The sequence below is a fragment of the Oratosquilla oratoria genome, chromosome 25 (genome assembly GCF_046742065.1).
Source record: "Oratosquilla oratoria isolate Oo_2021 chromosome 25, ASM4674206v1, whole genome shotgun sequence".
Lineage (NCBI taxonomy): Eukaryota > Metazoa > Arthropoda > Malacostraca > Stomatopoda > Squillidae > Oratosquilla > Oratosquilla oratoria.
Window position 1 is genome coordinate 13,582,420 of NC_134801.1, and position 10,466 is coordinate 13,592,885.

The window sequence follows — 10,466 nt, forward strand, 5'->3', positions numbered from 1 at the left end:
GGCAGATATGTGAGAAAGCATTAGGAAAAGGAAAGAATTTTTTGGGGGGCTTTATGGATTTGGAAAATGCTTATGGCAGGGTAGACAGGAAGGCACTGTGGGAGGCATTGCAGATATATGAGATAGGAGAAAAGCTGTTAAGAGCAGTTAGGAATTTTTACGAGAGTAGTAGAACCTGTGTTAGAATAAAAATAGAGAGCGTGAATGGTTTGAGGTAAAGGTGGGACTTCGCCAGGGATGTATTATGTCGCCTTGGCTGTTCAATTTATACATGAATGGGGGTGGTGCGAGAAGTAAATGCAAGGGCAATGTATTGGGGATTGGAGATGGTTAAAGAAAATGGAGAAAAATAGGAGATAAGCCATTTGCTGACGACACTGCGCTTGTGGCATGATCAAAGGAGGGATTAAAGATGCTATTGACAGAGTTTGAGGTGTGCGAAAGAGAAGTTGAAGACAAATGTGGGTAAAAGTAATGTGATGAGATGTACAATGGGAGAGGATGGCAGCAAATTCGAAGTGAGTATTAAGGGAGGGAGACTGGAGGTAGTGGATAGTTTTAGATACTTGGGTTCGAATATGACAAGAAAGAGGGTGAAGGTAGAATGTAGATTGAGAGAAGCAAGTAAATGTATTGGGGGATTAAAAATCGTAATGAGAAATAGACAATTAGGAACGAATGCTAAGAGGAGATTGTATGAAGGGGTGATTTTGCCCACAGCACTGTATGGTGTGGAAACATGGAATATAAGAGAGGAAGAATTTAAATGTGTTTGAGATGAAATGCCTGAGAAGTATGGTAAGAGTTACTAATCTGGATAGAGTGAGAAACGAGGAGATGAGAAGAAGAGCGGAGGTGGGAAGGGAGTTGGGGGATAGGGTTGATGAAAGAGTGTTGGAATGGTTTGGACACAAAGAAAGAATGAGTGAATAAAGATTACTAACCACTTCAGTACGATGATGCCTACGTAGGCGTCATGAGGCGCGAAGAGGTGTGGAAGGCAGAGGTTGTAGGAATGAAGATGAGGGGGCGACCAAGGATGAGATGCATGGATGGGGTAAAAGGGACATTGGGAAAGAGGGGAATGTCTGTTGAGGAAGGAAAGGAGAAGACATAAGATAGGGGTGAGTAGAGAATCGTTGTGTGTAGATGATGCTATGATGCATGGAAGGGGGTGGGTGGGGGATGGGGGGAGGGAGTATGTGTGAATGATATTTTGACGCCACCCAAAGGAATTTCTCGCCGCCTCTTCTTTTTCTGCATGAGGGGGGCGAAGATGGGGGTTGCTGATTAAATGAAGCGGCCTTACTGTGGATGTGTTTTGTCTTGCTGGATTGCTTCTGATCCAGGGCAGTAGGTGAGATGCAGGGATGATCCGTCATCCAGGAGACGTCAAGAAAAGAGGGAGGGAGAGGTCTGTAGGGAAGAGGCCAAACGCAGAGTATGGGAGTCCAATATATTTTACGTTTCGCCCAGCAGGGCTTCTTCAGAAGCCCTGCTTTCCTGTCGAAGCCCTGCTTTCCTGTCGAAGAGGGAGAGGTAGTGAATGTGAGTGGAGTATGTGGGGATGAAATGAATGGGAGTGGATTTATTCCTTTGACTTTGGCTACCTCCCTTGTGAGGGCGAAAAAATAAATTGGTATATCTATGTATGTATGTAAAAGATCTGCAGAGTACAAAGAAAAACCTAAGACAAAAACATTAATATAGACACATAAAGATAAGAAAGGAACTATGGAAGGTCACAATAAGAAATTTTGTAATGCACCTCGTAGGATGCCGTGATACTGCTCAACTGTTCTCTTGATAATGAAATTATCAACTTATACAATTCCATACTGTGCTCAAGTTTAAATTGTTATGAGTGGTAGGGTGGTGAGTTTAAACGCCAAGAATCCGTTTAAGTTTTATTTCTGACGTTTCGTCCAACTAGGACTTCTTCATTTAATCAGCAATTTAAGTTGTGAAGACAGAATGAGTGGTAGGGTGGTGAGTTTAAACGCCAAGAATCCGTTTAAGTTTTATTTCTGACGTTTCGTCCAACTAGGACTTCTGAACTAGGACTTCTGAAGAAGTCCTAGTTGGACGAAACGTCAGAAATAAAACTTAAACGGATTCTTGGCGTTTAAACTCACCACCCTACCACTCATTCTGTCTTCACAACTTAAATTGTTATCATTTGGTGTGAAAAAAAACCATATGCATTATATGATGTGAAATGGTCAATCATAAACCTGGAGAAGAACAAAACGAAATTAGATAAGAATATAAAACACACATTTGAAATAAAAGTGAAAGACCCTTGTAATGGTTAACTAATTGAATGCCTCTACAGCATACAATAAGAACACACAATAGTTCACACATGAAACAGATGGTGTCCACGTGATGCCACCGTTAAAAGTGCGGTACCGAGGGTAGATCAGGAAAGGAGGGTACTTCAGGCGGCGCCAGGGTGAGTGTGTGTCCCCAATAAGTTGAGGGGAGACGGTGGGGTGCCATGCCACCCCAGCTGAGGTGAGTGGCGGAGTGAGACAGACGAAGAATGGCAGTGGCTCTGCACTCTAACAAGTGATGGTGGAGGGCCCCATAAAGTTTGAAGCGTTAGTAATTGTCTCTCTCCGCATGTACTTGCCGCTCATAACTGTATTCAAAGCGGATCTTGTGAAAGATAGATTCCGCCCTTCTACCAGGAGGTGGGTGGACTGCCTCGCACCTAATGACGAGGTAGTACTGTAGTGTTTTAGTATGAAGGGCAACCAATGAAGGAAATCAACTAGTGGTCCTAATCTTTCTCTTTTTTGGTTGAATCAGGCGAGAATGTGGCGAGCCTGAGATCTGGAGCTGGAGGTTCTCGATCCGGTGTTAGGAGAGAGAGAAGGTCTTGTAGCTTGTAGATCCTCGATCCGATACTAGGAGAGAAAAGGTCTCGGAGCTAGACGAGTTTCTGCTGTTGCTGGTGAAGAAGCTGTTCTAATGGACTAGCTGGGACAGACCACCCGCTCGCGCGGGATCGGTTTTTATGGAAGGGGAAGAATGTCTGTAAGAAAACGAAAAGATAGTTGTGTATAAAAGAGGGCCTCTGCCACCGGGCGATTAGGGATATTTATTTCGTGGTGTCGTGGCATTGGAGGAGTGGGCAGGAGACTTGTATAAAAACCTGCGGAAACGGCAAACCTCCCTGGGTAAAAACGCCCTAACTAGCAGCACCTATGCCCCTCTTCCGGGACCGGAAGCAAACCCCGGCCCTCGCGAAGACGACCGCCCTCCCGTCGAAGATCAGTCGAACCAATGCCTGGGCGTATGGTTCGATAAGGGCCTCACCTTCAATAGGGAAATATCCTACCTCAGAGAGAGAACGACGGCCAGAACCACAGTGATGAGGGCTATGTGCGGAAGAGCACTTGGTGCCACACATCAAGTCCTACGCACGTGCTACGTACAAGCGGTGCGTTCTATCGCCAACTACGCAGCCCCAGCTCTCCTTACTGTGCCCGCGGATAAACTCCAGAGGCTTGAGACATGCCAGAATGAAGAAGCGGCTAGAGTCATCCTGGGAGCACAACGGTGGTATAAAATGCTCAACCTCTAGCGGGAAGCATCGCCTCCACCTCCCCAACTCAGGATCAGAAAGCTCGGGGCGGACTTTGTTACCCGCGCACTCCACCCCAACAACGAGACAGGTCTAAGTCGGGCCATCTACACTTCCCTAGCACGCACAGACACACTGTAACGCTCCAACAATTGGCTCTCACACGCGGCCAAGCTCCTGGATTCCTTTCAACTGCGACAACCTCTCCTCGAGAAGGGCATACCAAAATCCCACCTGGACATTAAATGCCCGCCGCCGTGGGCACCGGCTCCTGTGACCTTTAAATTTACGTCACTCCCGGGGAAAAAGGGCGCATGCCACCCAAACAGAGCGCGCGTCTCGGCAAACAACGGCATCCGGGCACTGACGCGACCTGGTCATACCACATATTTCACAGAACCAAACAGCCCACACGCGGCCGGAGCTGCCTTCGTCACCGATGGATGCACCTTCGGCAGGAGAGTCAGCGACTCCACGTCCTCTCTTCAAGCCGAGGCCGTGGCGATGCAGAGGGCCCTAGAACATGCCCTCGTATCAGTGGCGGATCCAGGATACAAATTTGGGGGGGCCAACCTGAATTCCTTTCTCTGAGTAGTCTGATGTATCAGAAGTCTGAGGTATACTTAACTTAATAATGTTTTTCAGATTTTTCTGTATTTTAGACATATATAATAGAAAGTATATTCGTTTTATATTGTTACACGCTTGTGCTAGTCAGTGATAAGGCACTGGCACTCGTATACTCTCGCATAGAGAGAAATTATTGCAGGATCCGTGTGTAGTGTTAGTGCACATGGACTCATGGAAGTAATAAAAAATAAAAGTAGCTTTAAAAAACAGAAATACAAACAAAAACGTGTATGAACTTCTGAACCTGTTAATAAAAGTATCTAAATTACATTAATAACACAGCATTGTTCATGGGATCTCACACGAACATCGACCTCCTATTTTTTGGGGCAAATAACATTGATTACACTGTCTATTTCAATATTGATTTCATTGTGAACGCCGAGTAGCGCCAGGCCGTTCTTCAGTCGCTTCAGGGTTGAAAATGAACGCTCGGCCTCTGCGTTCGAGACTGGGAGCGTGATCAAAACTCGGAGGAGCTTGGCCAGGTTCGGATACATTCGGGTCTGGGCATGGGCAAGGGCATCTCCAATGGATTCGAACTTCATTGTTGTTGAATGCCAGCGCTCTGCTTCCGCCTTCACTAGGCTCAAAGTCTCGATGTCAGCCTCATAAACCTTTGCCGCTTCCAGTACAGCAGCAACATCTCCGTCAGCGCTGCTGAGCAGATTCTTGATCTTGAAGCCAACAGGAATAGTATCATTCCCGAACCGGGTCTGCAGCTCAGTCAATACATGGTCGATGAATGGGACATATACAGATCTTCGGTAATACTCCTCAGCTGTCTGGAAGGGTAAATTCGCTCGCTGTGTTTGGCGCTTGCAAACTCGAGGTACAGGAATGGTGTCGTGTGATGAACCGATCTCCTGGAGGAGCCCCTCTGCCTTCTTGAAGATGTCCTGGAAGCTGGTCAGTGCACCTTCCCGGGTCTTGTTTAGATGCGTCACCACATCACCAATCGTAGCGTACGCTGAGACTAGATCGACCATAGGGGACTACAGGGCTCGGCTCGGCTCCACAGTGTGAGCTAGCACAGACTCAGCGACGGCGAAACCAATCAGAAAGCGCGGCTCTCGGATTGCTATTAGTAGTAGTCCCGCCGTCGCGTCCGAGTTGCTCTCGTTCTCCAGAAAGACGGCAATAACTAGCAGGAATTCCATAAACACAATGACTGAGTCGTGTCGCTCAACCCATCTAGTAACGCAGAGGCTGACCAGCTTCTTCCGCTTCGTGGACGTGTGGTCTTTTACGAGCTCAGTAAACCTCATCGAGCGCATGTTTGAGGAATAGATGTAGTTATACACCTCGCTGAGAGTCTGGAGAGCGAGCTTTACCTCCTTGGTGTCACAGGCCTTGGTCACAGGCCTGGCAACCCTACAACACGCGCAGCACAAAACAGATAAATGGAATTAAACAAATGCCAAACACTGCACAATTCCGCCCAAATACCGCACACATGCTATCAGTTTATTTAACCCCCGGACCTGGCAAAAGATCAGAAAGTACTAAAATCGATTAAATGACATCCTTACAATGATTCATGGAAGAACAAATTTGGGGGGGGGGGCTTCAGCCACTCCCCCCCCGGACCCGCGCCTGCCTCGTATCCCACTCCAATTCCGTGGTCATCCACACCGACTCTCTGAACCTGATAAGCTGCTTGCGACATGCAAAGCCCGAAGATAATGTCCACCTCCTCACCAATACCATTGCGCTCCTGCACAAATTACACCGTGCTGAACGGAATGTCATCATCAACTGGGTGCCAAGTCACGTCGGTGTGCATGGAAACGACCTTGCAGACGCCCCAGGTCGTTTCCGGGCACCCCCCTGGAAGAGGGCTATGGGGGGTAACCTCCGTTACCGTATAAGGCGACCGATCGGTACACATCCTAAACTACTACAACTCAGATACGACGCGCCACTTCGAGTGGCTGGGAGCCCTCCCTGATGACTGGATTGTGGTGGGAGACTTTAATCGGCGGGACGCCCTCTGGGAAAACGGATACCCCTACTCCTCCCCGGAAATAACCTCCCAACTGGACGCAGCCGACATTGTCCTCCTCAATGATGGAGGACACACTAGGCTGCCTGACTCTCTGAATCATAGCACCTCCGCTTACTCCTCTTTCGTGTCTCCCAACATCGCGGGAATCACTGAATGGGCGGTCCTGGACGACCCATTATCCTCCGACCACCTCCCCATCACTATCACTGTATCCCTCATCCCCACAATCTCCCCTCCACCTTCCCATGAAAAATTCAACCTGGGAAAAGCGGATTGGACTGCCTACTAAGCCCGTCTAGTCGACGCCCACTTCAAACCCGACCTCACCCGCCCGGTAGACGAATTAAACTCCCTCTTCACCGACACTGTGCTTGCGGCGGCCCGGCTGGCTATTTCTGTTTCTGACACCAGACAGGGAAGGTGCGACCATCCCTGGTGGACGGACGACTGCAAGGAAGCTGTCGAACGAAGGAAACTGGCCTACCAGCGGTACATGAGGGAAGACTCGGAGGCTGCCTATACTGTGATGAAGCAAACCAAAGCTACGTGTAAGAAGACCATAGCTAAAGCTAAATTAAAGTATTGGAAGAACACCAAGGACGACAAAATAAACCTCACGGAAGCATGGAAGAGGTTCAAAGTTATAAAGAACCAATACAACCCCCCGACGGTGACCTCAGGACCCCCGACGGAAGGGTGCTGCGCACGGCCAAGGATAAGGCGGCAAGTTTCCTGAATCACTTTGCAAGCGCGAGCTCCTCAACCAGCTTTCCCGCTGAAAAGAGCAATTTCCGAGGGGCCCAAGAAGACCAAATGGACCTCCCCCCCTCCCCAAAGGGAGAACATAAATCTCACTCTCTTCGAGCTGAGGTGGGCCCTTAGGGTCACAAAAGCCACCAAGAAGTCCCCAGGGGTGGACCAAATCACGTACCCCCTACTGCGGCACCTTCCCCCCTCCCACCAACGAGCCCTACTGGCGATCTACAACAAATGTTGGAGGGAAGGGGTGGTGCCAGTGACATGGAAACATGCAACCGTGGTCCCCAGCTCCAAGGCGGGCAAGAAGATGAACCTAGTGGAAAACTACAGGCCCGTGGCCCTTACCTCGCACGTAGAAAAGGTTTACGAGAGGATCGTCCTAAACCACCTCAGCCACCATGTGGAAGCAAACGGCAGCCTCCCGAAGCTTCAAGCTGGTTTTAGGAAGGGGAAAAGTGTCACCGATCACGTCGTAAAACTCTCGGAGCACATCCGGCGAGCCCAAAGGCAAAGGAGAGTCCTTCACACGTGATTCCTGGACATTTCCAAGGCCTTCGATGCCGTCTGGCACGCCAAACTCCTCTGGAAACTGAAATCCATTGGGGTCTCCCCAGCAATTTTTGGTTTTGCGAAGTCATTCCTCTCTGACAGAACCATAACAGTTCGGCGGAGAGGGACGCTTAGCCCACAAGCCAAAATCGACATGGGGGTCCCACAAGGCTCCGTCGTTGCCACCCTCCTCTTCACTTTGCTACTAGCGGAAGTGGGGAAGGGGGTGTGAAGCGATACAGTCGTCACGGCCTACGCGGACAACATAGCCCTCTGGAGAAAGTCGAGGCACCGACGGCCAGAGAAAAGCTCGGCGCATCACCAGGCGGAAGTAAGGACATTCCAAGAACAGGTGGACGTAGTCGTGAACCACCTCACAAATCTTGGTTTCACCCTCTTTGCGACCTAGACAGTATACATGCCTGTCCACGGCATAAGCCACAACGAAAGACAGTACCCGGACTGGAACCAAATCACGGTCTGCGGCACGGCTGTGAAACCCGCAGCCTCCGTCCGCTACCTAGGGGTTATCTTCCAATGCGACGGACGGTGGAACAAACACCTGCAACAAGTCTGCCTCAGTGCCCGACGGGCCCTCAATCTCATCAGGGCCATCCGTCGGGAGAAATGGGGCCAACGCAGGGAAACCCTGATTCCTATCATACAAAACCTGGTGCGCTCCCGCCTCCTCTTCGGTGCCCCTGCCCTCCACGACCTCCCTAAGACGGCTGTCGAAAAAATGGCTCGGGTGGAGTGCCACGCGCTCCGCCTGGGGCTAGACCTGACGAAGGGTGTACCTCAAGCCCAAGTGTACAACGAAGCCTCCTACCACTCTTGGACCGCCTAAAGAGGGATGCATGTACCTATCTCTTCAGCTCCGCGAGAGTACCAGACTCCACTGACGAGATGTATGGGGGCTGGAACTCAGCCTCCACCACCGTACCCATCCGTGGCCTTCCCGTCTCAGTGAGGGAACTCTGCAAGACGGCCAAAATTCAACCTGGCGAGCGCCGACAAATAGCCTAATGCCAGGTAGACCCTTTCACCCCGTGGGCCCTCACTCCTCTTGAGGTGGAGCTAGACCTCCCAGGACTCAGCCGACGAGACGACCCCCACATGTTAGCTGCATGCGCAAGGGAACTGATTACTCTAAAGTACCCGATGACTTTTTGGCATACACGGACGGATCGGTGCTAGACGACGGCCGCACAAGAGTAGGCATCTACCTGCAGGACCTGGAAACCTTCTCTTTGAAGCTCCCCTAAGATGATTCAAACTTACATTCCTTTTAAGGACAGACGTCCCCCAAATCAGGCTCGCCCAAAGTGGCTCGACAAAGAAACTGAAAAAACTATTGCTAAAAAGAGACAGGCTTATAAGAAATATAAGTGCTCGGGTGCATTTAATGACTATGAAAATTATGTATCAATACAGAGAGATTTAAAAAAGACAATAAGAAAAAGAAAACGACAATACGAAATGAACATAGCTGATAAATCCAAAGAGAATCCCAAAGAATTCTATAGTTACATTAGAGATAAAAAGGTTGTTAGGAATCACATTGGTCCACTATTATCTGCTGACGGTCAACTTAAATATTCAAATGAAGGAATGTGTAATATCTTAAACAATTATTTTAGCTCGGTATTCGTAAACGAAACACCTCAAAGTGAATTCCAAACTGAAACCTGTGAAAAGTCTGGGGTAAACTTACTACGGTAAATATAACAAAAGAAAAAATTAAAAGGTGTATAGACAAACTCAAAGTAAATAAAACACCAGGGCCTGACGGTTGGCATCCAAGAATCTTAAAGGAAATGAAAAATGAGATTGTTGTTCCATTAGAAATTATTTTCAAGAAATCCATCATATCCGGAGATGTCCCGAGAGAATGGAAGCTAGCTAACGTTACTCCCATATTCAAAAAAGGTGACAAAAAGAAACCAAATAACTATAGGCCTATAAGTTTGACTTCAATCGTTGGAAAAATAATGGAAACTATCATCAGAGATGCTATCGAACATCATTTAGAAAGTAACCGTTTGATAAATGATAGCCACCATGGTTTCAGACGGAAACGTTCTTGCGTGACTAACTTACTCGAATTCTACAACACAGTTATCTCGAATTATGACAAAAGAAATAATAAAGATATATATCTAGACTTTGCAAAAGCTTTTGATACCGTCCCACACGAAAAACTACTAACTAAATTAGCTTTGCATGGAATAAGTGGTAGCCTATTAGGTTGGACTAGTAATTGGTTGAATGGTCGAAAACAGAGTTGTTTTAAATGGAAAAACTTCTGGATGGAAAAGTGTTGCAAGTGGAGTTCCTCAGGGTTCCGTTCTTGGGCCACTTCTATTCATAGTATATATAAATGATATAGACCATGGACTAAAATCTACTGTTTCCAAATTTGCTGATGATACAAAACTGTGCGGAGTGGCAAATGATCACTCAAACCAATTACATATTCAAGTAGATTTAGATAAATTACAGCAATGGTCTGAAAAGTGGCTAATGAAATTTAACACAAGTAAATGCAAGGTAATGCACATAGGTAAAAATAACAGTAAGTACGATTACAAGTTATTTGGTAATTCGTTAACAAAAGTGGATAGTGAAAAAGATCTCGGCGTAATTATCAGTAACGACCTCAAATCATCCAAGCATTGTATTTCAGCCTCTGAGAAAGCAAATAAGATTCTAGGACTGATTGCGCGATCTTTTGATTTCAAAAGTCCATCACTCATTAACAAGCTATATAAATCGTTAGTTCGTCCACATTTGGAATATGCTGTTTCTGTATGGTCACCGAATCTCATTAAAGACATTGACAGACTGGAAAAAGTACAACGGCGAGCCACAAAACTGATTCCAAATATCAAAAATAAATCATACGAAAATCGACTTAAACACACGAAT